This window comes from Otolemur garnettii, unplaced genomic scaffold (assembly GCF_000181295.1).
Source record: "Otolemur garnettii isolate 467f Iridium unplaced genomic scaffold, OtoGar3 scaffold00011, whole genome shotgun sequence".
In the NCBI taxonomy this organism is placed as follows: domain Eukaryota; kingdom Metazoa; phylum Chordata; class Mammalia; order Primates; family Galagidae; genus Otolemur; species Otolemur garnettii.
In genome coordinates this window covers 27639398-27645500 of record NW_003852406.1, presented here as the reverse complement: position 1 = coordinate 27645500, position 6103 = coordinate 27639398, and positions in this window count along the sequence as shown.

Here is a 6103-nt window from a genome sequence, read left to right as displayed (position 1 = left end):
AAAAAAAAAAATTTAAAAAAACAAAAAAACCTGAGTGCAGTGGCTCATGCCTATAATCCTAACACTCTGGGAGGCCAAGGCAGGTGGATTGCCTGAGCACACAGGTTCAAGACCAGCCTAAACCAGAGCGAGACTTCATCTCTAAAAAATAGCCAGGCATTACGGCAGGGGCCTGTAGTCCCAGCTACTTGGGGGACTGAGGCAAGAGAATCACTTGAGCCCAAGAGTTTGAGGTTGCCGTGAGCTGAGATGTGACTGAGCTCTACAGAGGGTAACAAAGTGAGACTGTCTCCAAAAATATAAAAAATAATTTAAAAAAAGAGAGAAAGACATTTTCCCATGTTGTCCCCATTCTCACCTCCCTGTCATGCCTGACTTGCCCAAGTCAGCTTCAGGTCCACCACCCTGCCCACACTGCGCAGCCGCTGCGCCCAGAGGGCAACTCTTCTGTGTTGTTCTCTCTGTAACACTGGCCCAAGATGCCTACCTGGCTGCTTCCTCCTTACAGCGCCTCTTCCTGGTTCCAAGCTATTCTCCTGGTTTTTCTCTTGTCTCTCTGGCTGCCCCCTCATAGGCTTTCTTCCTGGTTCTTCTTCTTCAACCTGACCTCCCCTATGTTGGCCTATGCTTATTCATTGCAACAGGAAAAACAGCAGCTTTGCAGGGGAGAAGCCTGGCAGGCACCACCTCAACCAATTGATACAAGCTAATATCCCGACAATGGCACACACAAACGACATGCACCTCCCTCGTAGAGGGACACAGCATCGTTTCTGGGGCATTCCTGCAGAGATACAAAACCTGAATCTAATCATGAGGAAACCACACAAATTCAAACCAAAATTCCCTTTACAAAATAACTGGCCTATACTTGCCAAAAATGCAACATCACCAGAGACAAAGAAACACTGAAGAACCATGCCAGATTAATAGAAACTGAAAAGATAGGATAAGGAAATGCAGTGTGGAAGCCAGGATTTTCTTTTGCTATAAAGGATAGTGTTGAGGAAATTGACATAGCTGGGGTAGGAGGTCAGGGCTTAGTTCAAAGTATTACACCAATGTTGATTTCCTGATTTTGATCATTGTAGTCTGGTTATGAAAGAAAAGGTCCTTGTTCGCAGGAAATGCATACATGTATTTAGTGATAAAGGAGCATTATGTCTGCAACTTACTCTCAAATGGTTCAGAAAAAATATGTATATATGCATATAAAGAGAAAATAATTAAAATGTGGTAAAATATTGACATTTGGGAAATCTAGGTGAAGAGTATGTGGGAAATATTTTAGTAGTCCTGACACTTTTATGTAAGTCTGAAGTTATGTCAAAGTAAAAAGTTAAAATAAAAAATATGTCTCAGGACTCAATCCTAGGTCTTCCTCTAATTTTATACCACGCTCCTCTCTCCTGGGAAGTCTCATGTCTCATCTCCCGTTGTTGCTTTTAATTCCATTAATGGTATCTATAGGCGAAACACCTATATGCCTCTGGCCAAAAATGTCGTTTGAGAGAGAGCAGTGAAAAGACTTTGTGCAGGCATACTTAAGAAACTGAGGCAGAATCCCATGTGGCCAGGTTAGTTGCAGGCCTAATATGAACAAGGTTTTGGCTGGAATAGCATTTCCAGACTACGTTAAGGAATTAAGGTTGACTTTATAAGGCCTATGAGAAAGCCCTTTGGAAAACTGTGCAGATGTATATCAGCTATCTAATGCTGCATAACAAATCACCCTCAAAATCTAACAGTTTAAAAAATCATTCTCTTTGAGTTGCACATAACTTCTTTGGGTTGGGAGTTTGGGAGTGACTTTTATGGGTGGTTCTGGCTCTAGGTCTTACAGGAAGTGGTAGCCAGGATGTCAGTAGGGGCTGCAGTCATCTGAAGGTTTGATTGGGTCTGACAGATCCGTTTCCAAGATGGCTCATTAACAGGAATATGTTAGTGCCGGCTGCTGGCAAGAGGCCTGAGCCTCAGCCTCTCTCTGCATGGGCCCTTCACTATCCTCAGGTCATAATGGCTACAATCAGAAGACAACAAGGCAGATGCTACAGTGTCTTTCATGACATTTGAAGTCATACCATCATTTTTGCAATGCTCTATTGGTTACACACGTCAACCCTACCCATTGTGGGAGGGGAATGCACAGCGCATGAATGCCAGCAGGCAAGGCCATCTTGGAGACTGGTTACCCCAATGTTTTTTACTGTACAAGGACAGCTAATGAATGGGGTCTGTGGGGGCTAAAATCCAAGCTTCATATTCTTGTATAAACTCCATGCTGTCTAAAAGCAGCCCTGCCAGCTTGCTCTAGCTAGCTGTCTCTTGCTTGTCAGTCTTGACTCTCCTCCAAGGGACTCCTAGAAGCCACACAGAGATCAGGACCCTGGCAAAACTGTAGCCACCATCAGAACCGCCAGGCACTGCCCTTCACAGTTTATAGAGCCCCAGAACTTCTATTGGAGGCCATCAACCAAGCACCATGATGGCCTACAGATGAGAAAAAAGGGTACAGAAAGGTGAAGTGTCTTTCCTGAGGCCACATAGAAAAAGGCTTGGCAGGACTGGACTTCTGGCTCCTAAGCCCACATTCTTTCCACTGCCCTGCCCAGTGACCAGCTCAGACCCACATCCCCTAACACCCACTGTAAGCTTCGTTCCCAGTCCTAAGCAGGTATTTCTCATCCTTCATTTGGGAACCCCACCCCAACCCCCAAATGTGCCTGCCCCATGCCAAGCCCCAAGCAAACACATTCATAAATTTTCCATCCAGATGGGGATTGTTCACTCCCCCTTCAAAAGGCTAAATTTGCAGGCAGCTAGATGTCCACCAGGGTAACACAACCAGGGTAACATTAATGGCATGAATTAATATTTAGAAATAGCACAACCCCAGGGGGAGTCAGCTGCGGACAGCTGGTCACAGTCACTGAAGCCACAGCCTTTGTGGACGTGGTATGGAAGATGAATGCCTACTCCTAGGGAACAGAGGCTCCGAGGGGCTCCTCCACCACCCCTGGCCCCTGTCTTTCCAGTATGGCTGGGGTGTGGCTCAGAGCTTGCCCCTGGTCAGGGCAAAGCCCTCCGCTGGCTTCCTGTCCACAGCCAGCTCCCGAGGGTGGCAAATATAACTTTTCAGCTCCTGAATTGTGTAATTGTTGGGACTAGCCGCTCCCGCCCCTCCTGAGTCTGGCTGCCTATACTTGGAGAAGCCCCATGGATGGCTCAGCCAGAAGCAGAAGCAAGACCTCTCCTCCCAAGAGGCCCAGGCTTGGGGCCCACAGCTGTGGAGCTCAGAGCTAGCACCTAAAGCCCAAGTCCTTTTGCATGGTCGTGGCCTAGGTTCTGTGTCCTTCACGGCAGAGGGCCAATTCCCTGAGGGCAGGGCCTGCAGTAGGAACACACCCCTTCTGGGGCACAATGCCAGTTACCAGCAAGCTGGCTTTGGCCACAGGCTCCTCAGATGGGGCCAGGGCAGTCAGGGTGCAAAACCCCCTGGCCAAGGGTGGGGCCATGCCACAGCCACTGCCAGAGTGGGTACTCTTTGTCCAAGAAGCATTAGAGGCAAGAGTGACCAGGAGTGCCTGGCCAGCATGCTGGGCAGGGAAGTAGTTGTTACTGGGCTCTCTGTTGTCCTATTCTCCAAGATCACTTGGAGAAACTGAGGCAGCACACACCACAGCTCATTATACCTTCCAAGAATTTTGAATCTTCTTTTACCCTGGGACAGGGGGAATCATTCTTTTTTTTATTTATTATTATTATTATTATTTTGGAGACAAAGTGTCACTATGCTCTCAGTAGAGTGCTGTGGAGTCACAGCTCACAGCAGTGGTTTTCAACCTGTGGGTTGCAACCCACGGGAACTGTATTAAAGGGCTGCGGCATTAGGAAGGTTGAGAACCACTGGCTCACAGTAACTTCAAACTCTTGGAATTAAGTGATTCTCTTGCCTCAATAGCTGGGACTACAAGCACCCACCACAATGCCCAGCTATTTTGTTGTTGTTGATGTTGTTGTTATAGTTATTGTTGTTTGGCAGGCCTGGGCCAGGTTCAAACCCACCAGCCCCAGTATGTGGCCAGTGCCCTAACTACTGAGCTACAGGTGCTGAGCCTTCTTCATTCTTCAAGTGTGTCCTGAGTTGCCTTCTTTCCTGTCCCCCACCACACATGCCCTCTCCTGTGTTTTGCTGGGAAGGCACTGAGACACACCTCCTGACCCCACTAGGCAGGCCCCAGGGGGAACTCCAGGGAATCTGTGGAAAGACAGGCCAGTGTGATGGAAGGAAGGCTAGGGGGGCTTCCTGGAGGAAGGTGAGATGTGTCTAGGGAGGTAGGGGCAGTCAGGGATGGTCACCAACCCAAGCCAAGGAAAGTCACAGTAAATGTTGGAAGGCAGAAGGGAGAAGTTCTGAGCCAAGCTTGAGGGTTCCAGGGAGGCCCAGGTCAACTCTGCTCAGGACTGGGGCTACAGGGCTCAGGGGAGTATGCTGAGGAAGCTACCGGGGACAGTTGAGGAGCAGGTGCTGCCTGGTCTAACAGCCTGTGCTCTGAGGTAGTGGGAAGTGGTCAGGAACCAGTTACAAAGCAACACAGAGGCCTCAACTTTCTGCTAGTTTGCCTGGCATGACACTGCTCAGCATTGGTCTGGGGTTCAAGTCCTAGGCTATGGGCTAAACAAAGGCCAGGCCTGTGTGCACAAGAGCCCCAGAACCCCTTTACCACTGACAGCCTCAGTTTTTTCATCTGCAAACAGACACTGCACACTTCCCAGGGTTGTCAAGAGACCAGGTGAATGTTTTGTAACCTGGGACGCCCCAGCTGAGATGTGAGAGCTGAATTATTACTGAGGCACTAGTTGCCATTATTTTTCCAGACCTGTGTTTCTCTGCCCAGCTAGCAACAAGGCAGGGGAAGACTCCAAGCTAAGCCCAGCTTGAATCTCAGCTGTGGGCGGGAGCACCCGGTCTGGAGGCTCCACAGACATCTGTGTGGGTGGAATCAGAGAAGATGGGAGAAGATGGGGAGGGGGAAGCCTGGGGGAGATGAGACTGGTAGAAATCTTCACCCAAGTTTTTAATTCATAAAGAAGCAAAATTCTTCTCTCCTTTTTTCTCATTCCTAAAATGAAAGCTCTTTTCCTTCTAGCAATCTTCCAAGTGTCCCCCCAACTCTGGGCCCATACTTGGCCAGTAATTAGCCCCTAACGAGGACCAGGTGCCTTGCTGAGTTGGTGAGAAAGAAAAACAAGGGACAAGTAGAATCAATGGCTTTATTGCCACTGAGGCCAGCTGGGCACAGCCTCTGCCCAGGCCTCCTGGAATGCCAGATGGGAGATCTTAGGTTTGCCAAAATCCCCACAGAACAGCAGCAATTGGTTTCTTAGTCCACCACAGCAAGCATTTATTGAACACCTACTGTATCCAGCTGCCTCTGGAGGGGAATATTCAAGCTTCATAGCCAACTTTCCGTCAAGGGAGGTAATGTGTAAAAAGCCGCATATAAACCATGAAGCATAGGGATATGCAGGGTGACAGAGACAGAAGAGAAGGGACAGGCATTTATTGAACACCTATTGTGTACCAGGCCCTGGGCTAGGCACTTAAGTACATTAAAGCATTTAATTCTCATAAATCCAATTTTACAAATGAGGAAATTGAACCACAGAGAGGTAAAAGGTCTTATTCGGGGTTGAACAGCCAAGTAGGAGAGCTGGGATTTGAACCCAGGTCTGTCTGGATTCAAAACCAGTACTTATAATCACCACGGGGACTGGGCACCATCACACTGTGCTGTGGTGGTAAGAGCACTGGGCTGGGGTCTAAGACCTGGCTCCACCTCTTAGCAGCTGCATACTTGCTCAAGTCCTTTACCATCTCAGTTTCTTCAATTGCAAAATAGGCTCAGTTTCATTGCAAACTATGAAGCACTGTACACAATGTGGGACTGTCATTGGTCAAGGGGAGGATGAAGGTGAGGTGGGCTGTGGCAGGCAGGTCCCAGCAAAGGAAGAATTTGGATGGAAGAAGTAAACCAAATAGGCCGGGCGTGGTGGCACACGCCTGTAGTCCCAGCGCTATGGGAGGCCGAGGCGGGTGGAT